The sequence below is a fragment of the Hylobates moloch genome, unplaced genomic scaffold, assembly GCF_009828535.3.
Source record: "Hylobates moloch isolate HMO894 unplaced genomic scaffold, HMol_V3 SCAFFOLD_3, whole genome shotgun sequence".
NCBI classification, from domain to species: Eukaryota; Metazoa; Chordata; class Mammalia; order Primates; family Hylobatidae; genus Hylobates; species Hylobates moloch.
Window position 1 is genome coordinate 22,535,975 of NW_026652278.1, and position 21,425 is coordinate 22,557,399.

Below are 21,425 nucleotides of genomic sequence, written 5' to 3' on the forward strand. Positions count from 1 at the left end.
AATACCAACTATTTTATAAATTAGTTGGGTATGGTGGCATGTACCTGTAGTCTCAGCTACTTGGGAGGCCGAGGTGGAAGGACTGCTTGAGCACAGGCGTGGAGGTTGCAGTGAGTAGAGATTGTGCTAACTGCACTCCAGCCTGGGAAACATTGCTAGACCCTGTCACAAAAAAAAAAAAAAAAAAAAAAAAAAAAACACACCACAAATACCACTATTTTGTCTTTCCTCAGGAAAGACATATGTGTGTGGTCAATCTATAGAAAGAGCATGTGAATCATTTTTCAACATATTCAAACATTCTAAAAAACGTATACCAATTATCCAAGTGGCCAGGTTGAGTGGATGGTGACAGTTCCTCAATTTGTTAAAGAAAAAATCTAAAGACAACAGAAAACCATTAAATAACTAAGAGAGGAACTGATAAAATCATCACAGTAAATAAAGATGACAAGAAACAGAATCAGTAAATTGAAATGTTCATAAATGTGCTGCAACACCTAAGCAGCACCTGAATAATTTGTTAATACAACCTCTATATAAAATTGTATAATTATAAATAATTGAATTTACATACATGATACATGCAAAATCACATGTATTGTACTTTGAGCATTTAGAGGACTGAATGGACATTTTTAATATACACTATTTTCACGTATATGCTGACTTTTGAACCTAACCCTAAAGATGTGCCTTCTTCCTAATATGATTCATTTCTATTCTAAGAGAAATATAAAGGTATGTGAGAGTTACGAATCTCTGAAAGAGACACAGAAGAAGAAACAGAAGAACATACACCACAATTAATGTAAAGATTAGACACATAAACCCCAAGAAACTTTGATGAAACAAGATTAGGAAAGGCAGCATTGCTTTCTAGTCTTGGGAAACTCAGTAAAATGAGTGGCCAACAAAATACACAAAATACACATGTCTATCTCGAAAAAAAATTTTCTCCTATCATTTCAGTCCTGATTCTACAGATGACACTAATAACTTTTATCAATCTGGTATTTAAAAGAGAAATTTCTTCCAATAATACATTATGTCTAAATGCATAATTCATATAACCAAGAGGCCAATTATCTTCAACAGAATGGTGTCTTCTGAAAAGTATGTTAAAAAGAATATATTCTATAAATTTTAATTCAGCACCTTAGAGATTAACTTCATAGTCATTTAAGTCCACTTTTCCATTAACAGTAGGAAAATATTTCCATAATTGACCACTAAGAAGTTATGATGTAGCTCAATTGAGAAAAGAATCTGACTCATCCATCCCTGGCCTGTGCACCAATTCTTAAAAACTATCACTGATTATTCCTTAGTACTAACATTGGTAAGGGTACATGCTTATTTTAAAACTTTTTCTCTTGCCTAGGAGAAAAATAATTCAGAGAAGTCAAGGGGAAACTAGATGTCTAGAAACTTGAGTTCTATATATATTAAAGTTGACATACCTCATAATCTAACATTAAAGATGACTCGATATCTTACCTCAATTCTCATGTTAAGTGGAGATACCACCTAGCTTTCCATCTCAAAAGTAATGTACTCAAAAGTAATCCCAGAACTTTTGGAAGTCAAGGTAGAGGGACTGGTTGAGACCAGAAGTTCGAGACCAGCCTGGGCAACATAAGGAAACTCTATTTCTACAATAAATAAAAAAAATTAGCCAGGCATGGTGGCACATGCTTATGGTCCCAGCTACTCAGGAGGCTAAGGTGAGAGGACGGCTTGAGCCCAAGAGATAAGGGCTACAGTGAGCCATGATCGTGCCACTGCACTCCACCCTGGGTGACACAGTGAAACCAAGTCTCAAAAAAATAAATAAATAAAATTTTTAAGGCAGCAAAAAAATAGCAAAAAAATCTGGAGTTAAAGGGCTTGGTTCCAATGTGACCTAGGCAAAAGCTACATTTCCAGGCTTCAGTTTTTACTGAAAAGTAAGTCGGGAGGGCTACAAGATTTCTAAAATTCCTCCTGCTAAGACTTAACAGAAAGTAGTTCGAAAGAAGATCAATTTTTGATGTTTAATACATAGGAGGCACTCAAAAATTACTTTTAGTCTGGAAAATCAACTGTAACAAAATTTCCATGTCAAAAAACTCTCAGATTTATAGAAAACATACTACCACAGTTAAACGTTCTGATTATATTTACATCCTGGGACAGCAATTACCATTTATCCCTATTAAAATGCAACTGACATGCAAATACATGTATTGGAATACCGTAACAACACAATGATCTGAAAATATTCTATAATACATTCTCAGCATTTCCCAAAATGTATTTCTACAACATTTAGTTCCATTATCAAATAGGTTTGGGATAAGATGTGCTTCCAATGTAAGTATACTCTTCCTTTAAGTAGAAATTATTAGTGTTCTATACGTTCTTCGCAAAGTACATTATTATATTACATAGAAGATATCCCAAATTTATTTGGATCAGAAAACCCTTTTTGAGAAATATCTATCAATATCTCATAGTGTTTCAACTGCTCAAAATACACTTATTTAGTAGTAAACATAGGCACTATTATCAAATTAAAACATTGATCAAATTTTATTATTATAAATTATTAAAAATGTAATTGAGATTTTAAAAATACTGAAATGATCAATAACTAGAGTAACAAAGGCTAAAAACTGAAAGCTCCAATAATCTACCAAGCATTAAAATTTTCTGTGAAGCTGCTAGATGTGTTAGATGTTAGATATTTGAGACTAAGAAATATATATAGTCAGTCAAATAAAAGAAATGGGGTGGAAAAAATACTTAGCTTCTCTCAGGTGCCACAGGTAAAATGAAACTCAGGCAAATGAATATAAGAATATGTTCAAATCAGAGAACAGAAGAAGGCTTGCCCACTAGCTATCAAAATTTTTCAAACATATTTCTTTTAACATATAGGGCCAATTAAGTGAAGAAAATAAATGGACATTGCCCTTGAAAAACAATATGCCATTCAGAATACCAGATTATTCTAGAACTAACATTCATTAAGCTAAAGGACTTAAAAATATTCTAGTAACAGAACTTAGTACATGAAAGTTTAATTTTCAGATTCAGTTGAAAGAAGAATCACCATCTAAAGCAAACTGAAGAACTGATGAGTACTCTAAAACTAAACCCTAACTTTAGTTATTATATTAGTCTTTAGGCATTGGTCTCTAGTCTCATGCTTAATTCTTAATTGCAGACTTACTAGTTTCATTCTTAATGCTTTCTAATGCACAAGACTTCAGAACTACAAACTGATATAATCAAACTCGTATGTTAAATTGTGATTTTGTTGAATTAAAAAAAATTTACCCAAAAGAGCCTCTGTAAATGAACTATTTTTGGTTTTCAGAAAACTACATCAGCTCATACTTTATTCCTTAAAGTTATCTTAATTCTGACAAAACTGGACTGACCTATAGCTCTTAGGATTTCTAATTTGAAATGACAGGAGAAAGATGGTATGGTCCCCTTTTCCTCTTAAAAATATCTGAAAACAACTAGGAGAGGAGAGTGAGAAACCGAAACACAAACTACATCTTCAACAAACTAGGACATACCCCTAACCATACTATATGAGAAGGTCTACTAAATACAGTGAAGGTAAAGAGGGATGCTAGAAGAGCTCAAGCCAGGGAAATGGCTTGCATCTTCAAATCTTAAAACTATTAGTTCAGTTCTGTAAATTACATGACAGTCAGAAAAGCAAACACAACAGTCCCTTGCTTGAAACATTGGAAGCTTTCACAGACCTCATTTGATATCACTGAAACACAGAGTCAGGATTGGACCAAGAAAAAGAAAAAAGAAGCTTTCCAAGCGGCTGCCGAAGACGGCGGAGGTGCAGGTCCTGGTGCTTGATGGTCGAGGGCATCTCCTAGGCCGCCTGGCGGCCATCATGGCTAAACAGGTACTGCTGGGCCGGAAGGTGGTGGTCGTACGCTGCGAAGGAGCATCAGCATTTCTGGCAATTTCTACAGAAACAAGTTGAAGTACCTGGCTTTCCTCCGCAACCGGATGAACACCAACCCTTCCCGAGGCCCCTACCATTTCCAGGCCCCCAGCCGCATCTTCTGGCAGACCGTGCGAGGTATGCTGCCCCACAAGACCAAGCGAAGCCAGGCCGCTCTGGACCGCCTCAAGGTGTTTGACGGCATCCCACCGCCCTACAACAAGAAAAAGCGGATGGTGGTTCCTGCTGCCCTCAAGGTTGTGCGTTTGAAGCCTACAAGAAAGTTTGCCTATCTAGGGCGCCTGGCTCACGAGGCTGGCTGGAAGTACCAGGCAGTGACAGCCACCCCTGGAGGAGAAGAGGAAAGAGAAAGCCAAGATCCACTACCGGAAGAAGAAACAGCTCATGAGGCTATGGAAACAGGCCGAGAAGAATGTGGAGAAGAAAACTGACAAATACACAGAGGTCCTCAAGACCCACGGACTCCTGGTCTAAGCCCAATAAAGACTGTTAATTCCTCAAAAAAAAAAAAAAGAAAAAGAAAAAAGAAAAGGACATGCCCTTTCCTAAGAAAAGCTGATGCAGACTAATCAAGATAAATACTGCAATAGTAAAATTACTATTTCTCAAAGATTTAAAAAGAGAATCCTTTGAGAATCTACGCAAAAAACATTACCATCTTAACATGTGAAGGAGGAGGGAATCAATGTTTAAAAATCAGTGAAGCAGGCTGGGTGCGGTGGCTCACGCCTGTAATCCCAGCACTTTGGGAGGCCGAGGCAGGCGGATCACCTGAGGTCAGGAGTTTGAGATCAGCCCGGCCACAGGGTGAAACCCTGTCTCAACTAAAAAAAAATACAAAAATTAGCCAGGCAGGGTGAGGGGCGCCTGTAATCCCAGCTACTCAGGAGGCTGAGGCTGGAAAATCACTTGAACCCAGGAGGCGGAGGTTGCAGTGAGCCGAGATCACGCCATTGCACTCCAGCCTGGGCGACAATAGAGAAACTCCGTCTCAAAAAAAAAAAATCAATGAAGCAATACCTAGAGTACTCAAGAATTTACCCCCAGCATAAAACCAACAGTTAAACGTCATTAAATATGCAAAACCCTAAGGAATAGTTTTCATAAACTTTAAGAAAATACTTGATGATAAAGTTCAGCCATCTAAAAGATTTTTAAAAAACTATCAAAAACAACAAATTTTGAGCATTTGAATCCACTTAACTATTGGTCTAAAACTATGGCTATGGCTACAGAATATAATGTAATTGTTACAATTCCTGATAATGTTTTTATATAACCAAAAAAAAGGTAAGAGAGTAAATAGACTGAGGAATGCTAATATCTTTATACTGTACTGCTTTACATCTTTAAGTGTATTTCAATTGTTAACATACCTTGACTTATCTCTTAGTCCATTAGCTATAAAAGATGAGGCTATAACCATAATGCTATAATAAATATAAATTAGCTAAATACATTCATTTAAAAAAAGATCTCAGATTAGATCTCAAAATAGAATGTAACTATATGAACACAAGACTCCCCTAACTCCCAAATTTGAATGGATGAAAATGAAATCGATTTACATATTCAAAATGACACAGGCATTTGTAAGCATTAGGATATTCACACTAGCATCATCTGTAACAGCAATATGTGAAAACACCTAAATGTCCACCAACTAGGACCTAGTTAGATAAATTAAAGTTTTTTCAAGGGAATATTATGTAGTTAATAAAAAGAATAGGGCAACAATTGAGTTAGTATAGCAAATGGGCTAATATAAAAGACTCTGTAGCCAAACTGCTGGATGATGGAGTTCACCTTCCAGCTGACAACTTACTAGCATGTCATTTAAAGTTTCTGTGCCTCAGTTTCTTCCTCTGTGGTAAGGGAATAATATTTACCTACTTCTCACGTTTGTGATGAAGATTAGTAATCAATACCAAAACACCTGTTAGAACAGGGCCTAGAACAAAGCACTTTGTAAGTGTTAGATATTATTATAGTTAAGTGAGAAAAAGTGAACTGCAGAACAGCGTAGTATGCTATCATTTACAAAAACTTAAAATATATACATATATGTGCATAAAATATACATATATGTATAAAATATGTGCAGAAGGATGAATAAACTCATAGTAGTTTCCCAGGAACAGAAACTAGGTAGAAGAGGTTTCAGAGTGGGAGAAAGATTTACTTTACCTTTCTATATCTTTTGAATTTTGCACCACATGCCTGTATGGACTAAATAAAAACTACCAAAGTTACCTTTAAAAATCTTAAAGAATCTAGGATGACTAAACACAGTGCCACTTTTCTGGTTAGTTCTCTGGTCTAACATGCCCACGGTACATTTACTCAATTCAAGGGTCATACAAACAGCAAATTATCAGAGGTAAATGTATGTCCCCAAGATATCACAGAGTTCAGATATTTAATGTTGTCACCATATAAAATATAAAAGGAACATATCTTAGGAGACAACACTACAAGGACATATGTAAAGGGAGTGTTCACTGCAATGTGCATATAAATAGCAAAATATTAGAAATAACCTAATGTACATCAATAGACTAAATTATGGTACTATGCAATATTGTACAGATATTAAAAATGACAGCATAGTATAACTTTATGTATATAAATTATAATTTTTGTATATAAATAACAAATAGTAAATTCTAGACTCTTTCCACACAGGAATACAGATATATTTCATCTTTTCATTGACTATGATTTGTGATATGGCTATATCATAATTTAATCATTCCTATTATCAACTGATATTTAGGTTGTTTCTATTTTCCTTTACATTTTTTAATCTTGTTTTCACCAAGATATATAATGCTTCACTGAACATTACTCTTCACCCACAGGGACTAATATTTCTGTAAGGCAGATTCCTGAAAGTAGAACTGTCAGGTCCAAACTAATATGCATTTTAAATTTTTATCTGTAGTTCCAAACTGCCTTCTTCCAAAGAGCCTGCATCAACTTATACTCTTCCAGCCTTGCAAATTAGTAATCATTTTCATCAATCTGATGTATGAAAATGATATATTATTTATATCTACATAATTATTAGTAAGAGTGTGCAAATCTTTCCATTCCTCCACTGTTTGTGGTATTCATACAAAATACAGCTAATAGCTACATCGTGCTTAACACACACTGTGGCTTTTTTAATTTGCCAGAATTTAATCTTTGGGAGCCTCACATAAAAATCCAAACTTTCATTAAAAAAAAATCAAAAGATATGGGCATCACTGAACTGGATCCACATTTCTTTTGTTTGTTTTTTAGAGACAGGGTCTTACTACATTGTCTAGGCTGGAGTGCAATGGCTGTTCACAGGTGTGATCAGCATGCACTGCAGCCTTGAACTCCTGTGCTCAAGAGATCCTCCCACCTCAGCCTCCAAAGTAGTGGGACTACAGGTCCATGCCACTGCGCCCAGCTCCGTATTTCTTAATGACGAAAATCAACTGACACTGAAAAGGAGCTGCCCTCTCCAAGTGTTCTACAATTCAACCACCTCATATATTTCCCCTACTGAGTTCACTCATTTATGTTACCTGCCTGGTCTCCTGTAATAATTGAAGTTTAGTATCCTAGTTCTATTGGTTTATTTGGCTACATACTAGCTATTAAGATTCTTTGTATAAAGATATTAATACCTCATCTTGTACAAACATACGTATTTACTGTTAATTGTTCTTTTAACTTAATCATATATAATCATATATAAAATTTTGAAAGTCTAGAACATAAAGTGTTAGCAATGCTATCCTTCAATTACAAGTGATTTTCACTTTTTATCTCTGTATGTATATCTTTTAAATGTATACTATGAGTAATCACTCCTTTCATAATTAGAAAAAAAGCTACTCTCATTTTGAAACAAAATATATGTAACACTGATAGTGATGTTAATTTTTAAACTAATAAAGCCAATTAAAACTTTACCTACAAAGAACCTGAATGCATAAAAGATCTATATAATAATCAGAGATCATTTAGTCTATGATTACCCATAAAGAATTTAATATATCTACTACTTCCAGCCAGAATTACAATATAAACTGTTTTTACAAGTGGCATTCAGAAGTACATGGAATGATATGACTCACTCTAAAGTTGTAAAACAAGTTTTGAATATTAGCAGTTCAGAAAACCAATTTTCTCCAATTGCATTTAAATTTTTATAAATATAAAACGTATATTTTCATTTGGTCAACATTTATACTAAGTGTAATGCACTTAGTATACCTTGCACTTTGCAAGCTGCAAACCATGCAATAACAATAAAGCACAATCCTTGCCTGAAAGCTTATACACAAGTGAGTAAAGCAAGAAAAAAGTCGAGTAAGTGCTGTTGAAGCACAGAGGGAAGGCACCTGAATTAGCCTTGGAGGTTAGGGGAATCAGGAAAGGCTTCTTAAAAGAGATAACATCTAAACAGGAATCAACCAAAAAAGGTGGAAAGGGGGCCAGGAATCCAGGTGGTGTCATCCTGACTTCTCTCTCCCCTTCAATGTTTACATTCTGACAATCACCAAATCCTATCAATTTTTCTCCCCAAATTTCTCAATGCCATTGGCTTCTCTTCATTCTCACTGCCATTACCCTGCTATAAGGTATACCAAATTCTCTTTTCTAATAGCCTTCTAACTGGTCTCACCATATCCACTTTCCCATCCTGTTCTTAACCTAATCACTATGTTGTAATTAGAGTGATCTTTCAAACATTCAAATCTAATCAGGTTAATGTCCAATTAAAAGAACTGAGGGGAGTCCTCAGGATTAAACCCAAATTTCTTAATAATAATTCACATGTCTTGAAGATCTAGCCCCTGCATACTTTTGCCACAACTCTAATATTTCCCATCTTGCACTATGGTCACATGAACTTCTTTCACATCCCATGAAAGAGCCTCCTGTCTCCTGTCTCCAGGACTTTGCACAAACTATATGCTTCTGCCAGAAACACAGATTTACAATTCTTCACTGAGCTAACGCCTACTTACTCTTCAGACCTCAGCTTAGAGGTCCGGGAAGGCTTTTCCTAATTATTCAAAAGCCTTTCTGCATACCACCTCCTCTGTGTTCCCACTTAAAAGTTCCCCTAACAGAACACTTATTATGCTATTATTAGACTTGGCAGGTTAGTTGTCTGACTCCCTCATTTAAAGGTAATGGGAAAATGGGAATGCTTCTGCCTTTTTCACAGTTGTATTCTAGTACTTAGGACAATACTTAGCACATATAACACATATTTATTGAAAGAACAACAAATACTTGTTAATTTGGCTTTATCTGCCATTCTAGACAGCAATTTTTACTCTATGAATAACTCTAAACATAATATTATGAACCTTTTATTGAGCACAAAATAAATGCTCAATAAATACTGGTTTAATAACATGATAAATGAACAATAAACAAAATTTCATCTCATGCATGGAGTTCCCATATATCCTCTTAAAATTAACTCCAGGTCACTCAAATTTTGACATGAACACCTAAAAATAACAAGATCTCAATTGTATTTCCCATTATTTATTAAGATGTAAAGGCTTCTTATTCTTTTAAATAAAAAAGAGCTCTCCCACCTAAATCATGTAAACCTATATATTTTTGCAGTTTAAGAGTTTAAAAAGGAACTTTCAAAGTTAGAAGACCAAAAGATTGGTCCAAAGAATGAGAAAACACCCAAAATTAACATGCTTAAAAGAATGTTATTGTTTACAGAGAAATGGAAAAGCACATCTTTAAGCAGCACAAGTGAACCTGAGGTAGGGGATAGAGGCTAACAGCTGTCCACGAAAATAAAATGTTCTACACGTGTCCATTTAACTAGAATTATGTCAAGAGTCCACAACTCATAGCATCTTCAAATTCATTCATTCAACCTTTTGCCTCCTTGGTAAGGAAGCAAAATAAAATATTTTGGAAAGACATGGAGACATGGGACTGATTTATTTTACATAGCATTACTTCTATGGGAAAGCAAAAGACTTTACGTGCAATTTATACTCTAGGAAAACAACAGTTTAGAGCAAAGAACTGAAAATTCCTGTTTACCCAATCCACAATATAAACCATAATTGGGATTACAGCTCTCTTGTACAACACTTCAACTCACCATATGCATAAATTGCAAAATTCTCCACCAAAGTCTCACAGTTAAAAGGCAAGATAGGGAAGAGGAGATTTAAAAGTCTCAAAAGTACTAAGATATAATGGTAAACGTCAAATGGTAAACGACCAAACATTATCTGAAAAGTTTTAAATGCCACATGAACACTACCAAAAAAAAAAAAAAAAAAAGATTTACTTGTGAATATTTGCTTAAATTGCCTTTCTTGCCAAGGAACTCCAAACATGTCACACACAACTTAAGTATTCCCAAGATATACTTTACTTTTCATTTCCCATGCAAACTGACAATTTAAAAAAAAAGGCTAGTTATTTAACTACCAGTGTAAAGCAAAAGAGAAAATATAACTGCTACATACACTAAGATGACTACAATATTCAATATAGTATTTTCAAAGAAAAAAAGATTTTCAGACCTTTTAAACTAAAAAATGTTAATTAAATTTAACTACTACTTTTTTGTACATATAAAGCCACATATTTCTTCACTAAGTCTATCTCATTATAAATCCTTTCCATTACTCATTCTGTTAACTATCAGAAACTGTCAGGAAAAAAAATAAAAATAACTGTGCTCTCAATAAGAAGACTAGGAGTGTGTGGTCTCAAGGTATCTTATATTCGAGTATCAGTCAGTATTTAGTACGTTGCCATGATTATAAAACAACTGGCCTTTCTTACATTTATATACTCCATTTTTGAGACTTTAAAAGACCTCTATGTTTAACTATTTATCTACTATCCTGACAGTTTGGTTTATTAAGTGGAACTTAAATATTTTGGGTTTTAAAAATATAATCTCATTATCCCTGTATTACATTTTAAAAAATATCAAGAAGCAAAAATCTTCCTCATACAAGATCAAAAGAAACATAATAAGTAGCCATACTCAATTTAAGGGTAATAAGGAATTTCTCCCATCAGAAGTTACTCAAGATATTGAAAGGCAGCTCTTATATGTTTTAATATACATAAAGGGATACTTTATTTTTGTAATTTAACACATTAAACACAACCCTACAATTCCCAACTGGTATGTATTATCTACTATCTTGTGAATATAATCCTGCTATGTCCTGAACTGTGGCCTTCCCAAATTCTTATGCTGAAGCTATAACCTCCAATGTGATGGTATTTGCAGATGGGACCTTCGGGAGATAATTAGGTTTAGATGAGGTCACAAGGGTGGGGTTTTCATAATGGGATTAATGCCCTTGTAAGAGGAGACCAGAGAACTTGCTCTCTCACTTTCTGCCAACTGAGGATACAACAGGAAGACCTGTAAGAGACTCTTCATTCGCCCTGAACAGAAACGGCTGGCACCTCAATCTTGGACTTTCTAGCCTTCGGAACTGTGAGAAATATATATACTGTCGTTTAAGCCACACAGTCTATGGTATTTTATTATAGCAGTTCGAGCAGATAAAGAAAATCTCAAAATAAGATTCCCACATAGGTTAAAGAAGCTTTGATATGAAAAAAATTTCCACTCCACAAACATGTAAATCGCGTAGTAATTTGCAGGTAGCAAGTGATATATTATTGAAATCATGCCAGGAAGAAAAAAATGTTGACATTAGTGATTCTTAGTTGCTCTTGGAAGCAACTCAAATATTATCAATTTGCATAATTAGTTATAAAAACTGGATAATGGCCATAAGATGTGCTAATGAACAATTTTTATTTTTACCACATGAATCTACTATTTATAGATTATCAATTTTCAAAGAATTTGAATATGACAAAATATAAGAAAACTTCAATTATATTAAACAATTTCAGCTTTCTTTGATAAAACAAAAATCTTCAAGATCTTGGCACAGGATCATTGTTGTTATATTATGGTATTTATATATATACACATATATACATGCAAATATCAGGTATAATTGAGTTCCAATTGAGAAAAAGCCAGGTAAGTTTTTTCATAGGCATTAAGGTATTACTCATAGAGCTAACTCTACAAGAGTTATACAGCTGACTTTTTTTAAGACAGGGTCTGGATCTGTTGCTCAGGCTGGAGTACAGTGGCAAGATCTAGGCTCACTGCAACCTCCACCTCCTAGGCTCAAGCCATCCTCCCACCTCAGTCTCCCAAGTAGCTGGGACTACAGATGCATGCCACCACACCCTGTTAATTTTTGTATTTTTGGTAGAGACAGAGTTTCACCATGCTGCCCAGGCTGGTCTCAAACTTGTGAGCTCAAGCGATCCATCTGCCTCAGCCTCCCAAACTCCTGGGATTACAGGTGTAAGCTACTGCGCCTGCCATACAGCTGATGTTTAAAGCAAATTCAAGTCCATCCTTTTTCATATCATAAAACCTTTTATCTGAAACATTTAATATTAATCTGTCTCTTACAACTAGTGCAGGCTCAACTTGGTCCCTTTATAAATTAACAAAATAAGCTGGTAAAAGTATGTTTTATCAAATTCCTTTATAACCATATTTTCCTGAATAAAAAAGTAAATAAACTAGTGAACTTTTTTTAATAGTTTCTAATCAATTTCAGTATCTGGTTCTTATAGGCTGAAACAATGCTATAATGACTGGGTTGCACAACAGTCTGGGGAAATTATTTTGCTTGTTTGTTGCCCAGGCTGGAGTGCAGTAGTGTGATCTCAGCTCACTGCAACCTCTGCCTCTCGGGTTCAAGCGATTCTCCTTCCTCAGCCTCCCAAGTAGCTGGGATTACAGGCATGTGTCACTGCACCCAGCTAATTGTTGTTTTTTTAGTAAAGACGGGGTTTTACCATGTTGCCCAGGCTGTTCACTAACTCCTGACCTCAGGTGACCAACCCGCCTCGGCCTCCCAAAGTGCTGGGACTACAGGTGTGAGCCACCACGCTTGGCCAGGGGAAATATTTAAATAAAAATTATTTTCACTAAAAGCTTTAAGTATTGTACACAAGCATCATCGGAATATTTATATCAGTTATCAAACTTTTTCTAATAAAAGAATGTTGTGTTTTAAAAATAGTGACTCCATTTTAAAAGTCATTTTTCTCAAGCCTCCAAATAATTATTTTCATGAGCCTTATTTGCAACCTAAAACATTACCACCTGATTTATTTCAAACATTCACTAACCATCATTATATCTGACTATCTTAAGGTGCTTGATGCCCAACACAAAGCCTGACACAATCTCACATCGTTCTGCAGTTTCAATATGCTTTGTTCTCGTCCCAAATACTCATATTCTGTTGTACTACTATAAGCTATTATATAACAGGAGGTGGGGAAAATTTAAAAAATACTGCAGCACTACCAGCCATTTAGCATACTGAGTTCCCACAGTTGCTTAGTGGGTGTTCTGAAACTAGGCCATTTTCTAGTATTAAGAATTTCAAATCACTACTTCCAAAGTACAGAAATAAATGTCTTCAAGATTAAATCATAAAACCTTACTATTTTAAGCTGCCTAGTATATAAGCATCCCATTTCTATGAGTTTAGAGTTGCAATCAGCACATGGTAGATAAACAAATATTTGTTTTAGGAGCAAAATAACTAGCTCTCCTACCTATCCTTATAGTCACAGAATTCAAGAGATCACAATATCAAAATAAAATGTAATTTATTTGAACCAGAACTAAAGCTCTGGTGAAATTTTGAATTCTATATTGCAGATATATACAAACCCAAACTGAATTAAATATAATCTATTTCAGGTCACCCAATCTGTCAGACACCACATACTTTAAGCAAAGAACTATGACTTTCAACCTAATTTCCCCAGTCCAGGTAACCAGGAAATGCCAAGGAATTAAGCTTATTTTCTTTAACAGAATAAAAGTTGAAGAAACACTTAGCTATTTTGTCTTATCAATGCAACAGGTTATGTTTTCATTAAAAGTGGATAAAGAAAAAGATGTTGCTACTCAATTTTACATATTTCATAGCAAAGTGAACAAAGAAACACATGGTAAGCATAATATCTACCTCTACAAATTATAAGGTAGTATATTATACTGCACTGATTCAGTATTTTCAGCTAATTGTTTCAACTTAAATTTTGTTCAATAAATACTGTTACCTACTATGTTTTACCTCATTAAGCAAACCTTTCCAGTAAGAAAAGCTTAACACAGTAAAAGTTTTAAATTCTATCATTTTGAATGGAATTTTTCCAAAATACATGAGGTTATTAACAAAACTTACTAATATCCAATAACCTCTTCTTCATGATCCTAGATCATTATTTTTTTATACTATTCTATGTATAAAACAAAGTGTCTTGAAAGATTCTACGCATGTTTGTCATAACATTAAGTTGCTATAAACTGCTGTTTTTACAAAATGTCTTGCATCTGGCTTTTTGAGTTTTTCTTCTGCTCTTCATTTTCAACTCTCTTATGCCTCTAGGAGTAATTTCAGTCCTTTTTACATTTGGTTACCAAACTTTTAAAAATTGTGCACTATGTGAGAATAAAAATGCCTGAATTAAGGCTTGAAGAACTCTAAGAACAGAAAATGTGTGTTTAAAAACAAGAACATTATGACATCTCTTTGTCCTTCCTTTGGGCCTGTTCAGTTTGTTTTGGAGCTGTAGACTATTCATCTAAAACTAATTTTCCACTTGGAACCTACAGAGTCTAGACATTGTATACGGGTGGAACAGTAAATAAGACAGACATACTCAATGCTCATCTTGAAGCTTACAGTCTAGCAATACAGACAGACATCAAACATATCATTACAAAAATTGTGTTATAAAAAAGGAAGTACAAGCACTAGGATACCTTCAAACAGAAGAACCTAACTAGGGATGAAAGGAAGGTCTCCCAAAGTATGGGATACAAAATTGAGGACTGAAGGGTGATTAGAGCTTAGCCACATGAAGAGTGCATGAGGTAGTAACCAAGCCGATGACACCAGATAGTTTTAGTTTCCTAATAAGTAATCTCAAGATAAACGAGGTGTAACAACATGTTTAAGGCAATTGCTAAAATATTAATATTTTAAAAAGAAATTTCTCAAGTTACTATAATAAAAATAATTAAAAGGATCAAGAAATGCAAATGAGTGTTTTAACACAGAAAACTATGGCACTCTGCAGGGAATGGAGTTTGGGATATCAAAATTAGGCCTCACGTGATACACCCTGGAAGAAGTATTAAATTATATTGCATGAAAGGTCAGGCGTGGTGGTTCACACTTGTAATTCCAGCACTTTGGGAGGCCAAGGCAGGTGGATTGTTTGAGCTCAGGAGTTTGAGACCAGCCTGGGCAACACAGCAAAACCTAGTCTCTACAAAAAATAGAAAAATTAGCCAGGCATGGTGGCACACACCTGTAGTCCAGTTACATGAGAGGTTAAAGTGGGAGGATCACTTGAGCCCAGGGAGGTCAGGGCTGCAATGAGCCCCATGATTGTGCCACTGCACTCTAGTCTGGGTGACAGAGCGAGACCCTGTCTTGAAAATATAAACAAAAACAAAAACAGCAACAACAAAAAAATACTGCGTGAAAAAGAGACCCTGTCTTAAAAAAAAAAAAAAAAAAAAAAATACTGCGTAAAAAATTAGTCAATTCTCAACTCCAGAGAACTTTTAAATCATACAAGACAATTACAAAGCCTGCTTCTAGGATATAATTGTTGACCATACAGTCTGACTTACCTGAAGAGTGGCACTGTCAAGTAAGTATGGAAAGTGTTTTTTAAAGTGTACTCAAAAAAGAGTACATTTTAAATGATTATACAAAAAAAAAAAACTTTACCATGAATTCTAAGAAAGTTCATAAATGTTACTCTTAACATGATACATAAATGCTGAGAAAAGATATTTAAGTATTGTTTTTTATTTTAATTTTTTTTTTTTTTTTTGAGACAAAGTCTCACTCCGTCGCCTAGGCTGGAGTGCAGTAGCACATTCTCGGCTTACCACAACCTCCACCTCCCAGGTTCAAGAGATTCTCCTGCCTCAGCCTCCCGAGTAGCTGGGATTACAGGTGCCTGCCACCACGCCCAGCTAATTTTTTGTATTTTTAGTAGAGACGGGGTTTCACTACATTGGCCAGGCTGGTCTCAAACTCCTGACCTCAAGCGATCCGCCCACCTCGGCTTCTCAAAGTGCAAGGATTACAGGCATGAGCCACCACGCCCGGCCTTAAGCATGATTTTGAAACATTATCATTATCCAAGTTCTAAGCCTGGGAATTATTCCCCACGTTACACTGATATATTCTCCTCGTATTTAATTAAAATATTAATGAAAAATAGGTGAACATTTTTCCCTTCTTTTCACAGGTGTTGAAGGTAAAGTTTTAAATAACAGTTTGGTCAACATTAATACAGATCCGCAGTTCAAAGCCCAAATAAAATTAGGAACACAAGAAATATTATTATTAATAACATAAGCTTTAAAGTCTACTGTATGACCTAATATTATTACTAGAATCCAAACTGTTATTCTTCTCTAATTGTCCAAGTGGACCTAAACATATCTAACCTTTGTGCTTTTACTATCCTCCCCTATCCTACTTATTCCTCAAGAGTTCATTCCAGTCCTGTCCTCCAGTAGGCACTGCCAGTTATATGTGCAGTGTGAGTCTTAACCATCTGAGTTTGCCAGTGTATACTGCTGTTAAAAGCATGTGTCACATTGTTTAACAATTAACTATTGACTTGTCCAGTTCATGCAACAAACTCTGAACTTACTGAAAGAAGGAAACATATTTATCTCTGTATCCACAGAGCCTGGGACACACATGGCATTCAGCAGAAGTTCCATGACACTGGTGAATGTGAAACTGTAGTTACTAAGAAATATTTATAGAACAAAATTGAAAAGTTAAAGACTATTTGCAAGACTGAGAAAGTACTGAAAGCAGGAAGAAGTGTTATACAACACAAAACTGGAAACTGAAAAAAACCCAAATTTAACTGATCAAATTAACTCCAAGTTCTAGAAATTATGTGTCAAAACAAGCCATTTCCACTTTACCTCCAAGACATTAGAAAAACTAAAAGAAAAAAATATTTATCTTTGTCAGCTGTAAAATTACTTAAAATTATAGGACTTTTAAATAGTAATTGGGGGCAAATAAAGTATTTAAACGTCAGAAGTCTTCCTAGTGCTATCAACAAAAGATAGTCATGCACAAACAATTTATAAAAATATTTCAGGTTCATTTCACATAGGGACCAATTATACCCCTTTTTAAGGTCTCCCGTTTTAGCCACAAGCAGTATGTTCACTCTTTCTCATAAATGAATCCTTACCTTTTAGAGCATGTACTACTTTTTGCAATCAGTTCTGACCTTTAGAGAAGTTGGAATGAGATATACAGTGTGAAAATGAATTAGTGTTCTTTTAAATCTTGATAATGGGAACTGCATGCTTTCTCAAGAAGCACATATGCTACCATCATCTCAAAAGCTTAAGGATGTTGGTAATTAGAATATCCTTTTGTGTGTATAAACTTTGCTTTGCTGAATTAAAGATGCTGTGTTAAAAAGTTGAGACCCGGGGGAAAATACCAAACAAAACCAGAATGAACATTAATTTATATTAAAATAATTCAATTATATATTTTAGAACATAAAAGTTTCTCAGACTTATGTATGTTTCAATCTGTAATGATTAACAAACACTTTTAAGAACACTATAATATATGAAGTTCAAGCATACCATAGGTCATCTGTAATTTAGAAATTATTCAGATTTTAAAAGTCAGTTTAGACAGAAAATATAAAAATTTACTATATTAAGAGAAAATATTTCAAAAAAGATCTACAGGACACAACTTTCATGCAGTGTAACAAGTAAATAAAACAAAATTCAGAAGGCCAAGCAGTTAAAATAGGGGATTACAAAGATAGCAGATGATATATGTCCATAAATTAGTCTTAAGATTCAGCCAACTTACATGTCTAATGCACAACATATAATGCATGAAATACAGGTCTACCAACAAGCAAAAATACCAACTCACTTAATATTTGAAGTACTCATTTAAGTATCACATAAAAGTACTTAATGTATAATTCTACTGCTAAATTACAGTTTCCATTTATTCATCTACAGCAAAATACTTACCAATCCCTACTAGTCTCATTAAGAAATGTCAAAATATCCAATTTATATTTAAATATCCTCTGTTAATTGATATGTTATAAACAAGTAGCAAAATTCTTCCAAGTCCAAGTTATAAATCTCAGAACTCACTGAAGGAGTTGTGAGTTAACTTGTTGTTTTTTATTGTTTGGGGTTTTTTTTAATCTTATTTTGTTATAAGCATAAATCTTAAGGCTTTTTCATACATGAAAGATACATGAATGATATAGTAAACCAAATTCTAAAGATATATTTCACTTAATCTTCAGCCTCCAAAAATATGCATCCTTATATCTACATATAGAGTTTACATCTTTTAGTTAATACACAGATTTTTGTATTTAAATATTTTTACAAAAAAAATCAAAATATCTGAAAGGTTTAAAGAAGTCTTCCAGAAATATTAAATGATACAAATATTGAAAATGAGCATATTTTTAAGGCAAATATAACTATAATTTATCCACCTGTATAATAAAGAATTTCAACTTTATTCACCCATCCTCCATAATTCATACAGGTAAACCAAAGCAATAACTATACCAACCACTATTCGGAAGCCATCTTTGGAAACATTCCACATAGAATTCCAGTTTATGTCTCTCTGATGTGGAGAGAGAAAAGTCATTCTTCCCTGACCCAAGTCACAGAAAAAAGAGTAACATTTTAAAGGCGTAATTCCAGCAAGTGTGACAAAGGAATTTGTAATTTTCATGTTTCTATTTAAACATGAAATGTTTCAAATTTCCAACTGGCTTGTAGTTCACAAGTTGATGCATGACCTTTTACTTGCTACAACTACCAGAAAAACAGCTCTGATGAACTTTCTGAATACGGTAGTTTAAAAACTAAAAAAAAAGATCTAGCTGCAAACTATTAATGTATATTTTAACATCACTCTTTAATCCATAATAATTTATGAGAAAAAATTTTAAACTTAAAAATTATATTAATAATGAGTGATCAGAAAACAAATGTCAACTTTTAATGTAGCTGTTTCTTCAAAAACTGAAGGGGGAATGTGGGGATGGTTAATGGATATAAAAAACAGAATGAATACGATCTAGTATTTCATAGCACAACAGGGTGACCACACTCAATAAATTTAATTGCACATTTTAAAATAACTAAGAGTATAATTGGATATTTGTATCACAAAGGGTAGATGCTTGAGGTGATGGGATACCTCATTTACTCTAATGTGACTATTATGCATTGTATGCCTGTATCAATATCTCATATAACTCATAAACACCTGCTATGTACCCATAACAATTAAAAACTAAAAATAAAACTGAACAAGCACCTGGGGAAAATGCAGTACCCTTAAAGACATGTCCATAATTTGAAACTGGGATTTCAATATTGTTTTATATGTTGGCTTTATATTAAATTTCAGACATTTGAAAGTTACAAACCTTAGACAAAGCTTTTATTTAGTTTTGTCTTTATTTTTGTCTATTTTCAAATGTGTATTTATAATTACATAAAAAGTTTACAATATACTTTATGTCCAAATAAAGATAAAAGGTTTATCATACTCAGTCTAAGTTCCATATGTGGAGAATGGTCATTTGCATACTTTATTCCTAAAATTCTTTTCACTGTCACACAGCAAAACATCAACACTTGATAAATTCAAATTATAAATATAACCTTACTGAATGTTACAAATTGGATGTCAAGTACACAGTAACAGTTCTACAGCCCACGGCATGGAGGATGAGGGTAAAGATTAGTAAGTACACTAATAAACTGAGGTGTTTAAAATTAAAACTATTTTTCAGTGGTGTTGCTGCATTTAGATACAAATACACTTGGTTACACAAATGTACCTTAGGATTCTGAAAACCGTAACAAAAAGCTTTTGATATAGTAGTCCCTCTTGAGTAGAAACTAGACGCATTCGGTATCTAAGAAAAGTATAAGAAATGACACAGGTGTAAGCCTAGACACTGCTGGTAGTTACCACGCTGGAGGCAAATACTATACAGTCCACATCTGCAACCTAATTTTGCTTCAGCATCCCCAGAGACTTCGAAAATATTTCTTTGGGTAGGTTGCAAAACAGTGCTTCCTCTTTTATTCTCATCACCCCCATTACGATACAAAGCAACAGACAAGAAAAATCAAACTGCCAACTGTAAGGGCTTAAACACACACACAAAGCATCTTCTTTCTAGCTCCCGAATCGGTATTTATTCCACCTGTTTGTAACTCCATAATTCCACAATAACACAAACTGCCTGCTGAAAGAAAGGAAGAAAAGAAAGGAAAAAGAAAGAAAAGAAATAAAGAGAAAGAAAGGCAAATTAATGCTTTGGAGTCATTACTCTTCCACCTAGGCATGGGGGGAGGGGGATGGTACAAAAACAATGGATATTGAGGGGCTGGGGAAAAAATCGTCTTGTCCCAAAGCCTCTTGTGTTATGAGCCTGGGGGAGTCGGGGAAGAGTGAGACTACTTTTCCTCTCTCCCTAAAAGCTGTGCTATCACGGGGAGAGGTTGCCATCGGGCATGTTCTACGAGGCGGTCTCGAAGGGCTACAACTCGCTTCGCTAGGCAACACACCCAGAGCCGATCCAGCACTCTTCACTCAAGGGTTTTTAGGGAGAGGAGAACGGGAGAGCAAGGTAGACTCTAGGGAGGGGGCGCGAAGAGACCCCACCCTGTATGACGGCCGCTGCGCCCGGGCCCTCGCCAACGATTTACACGACTCGGGCGCCCTGCGGACTGGGCCCGGGGCCCCCGGGAACCGAGAGGAGCGAGGCTGTCCGCCGGGCGCCCCCGGCCCGCGCCCTCGCGCCGGCTCGCCGTCACCCAGGCGCTGTCCGGGCCGCCCGCCGCCGCCGCCGCCGCCGCAGGCCGGGCCCCGACCGCTGTCAGACCCGACCGCCTTCCTCTCCGCGCCGGGCTGCGGGCTCCCACGCGAGCCGGCTCCAAGGGCCCCGCACACCCGGAGACAGCAACCAGGAAAGCGGCGGTGGCGGCGCCTCCCAGGGCCCCGAGGGCCTCGCCCCGGCGCTGCCGGCTCGCGCCTGTCAGGGCGCGCCGGGCCTCCCCCTACCGACAGCCAGCCCGACTGCCCGACGGACAGGAAGGCAGGCAGGAAGAACCGACCAACAGACACCCTCCCCCTCATCGGCCCCGGGTTACCGTCAGGAGCCCCGACTCCGCCATCCTCCTCGCTCGCCCTCCTTCCTCCTCTTCCTCCTCCTCCTAAGAAGCGACGCT

At 35.7% G+C, this 21,425-nt stretch overlaps 1 protein-coding gene and 1 pseudogene across 1 annotated transcript in view; one reads left to right on the forward strand and one right to left on the reverse strand.

Moving 5' to 3' along the window:
• SHOC2 (SHOC2 leucine rich repeat scaffold protein) overlaps nt 1-21,416 on the reverse strand; it is a 93,143-nt gene extending 71,727 nt beyond the window's left edge. Inside the window, exon 1 of the mRNA XM_032177955.2 lies at nt 21,348-21,416. The gene's annotated coding sequence lies outside the window, so the exon portion shown is untranslated. The remainder of the gene's footprint in view (nt 1-21,347) is intronic.
• LOC116483728 (large ribosomal subunit protein uL13-like) lies at nt 3,909-4,516 on the forward strand (annotated as a pseudogene).
• Nucleotides 21,417-21,425: the final 9 nt, after the last annotated feature.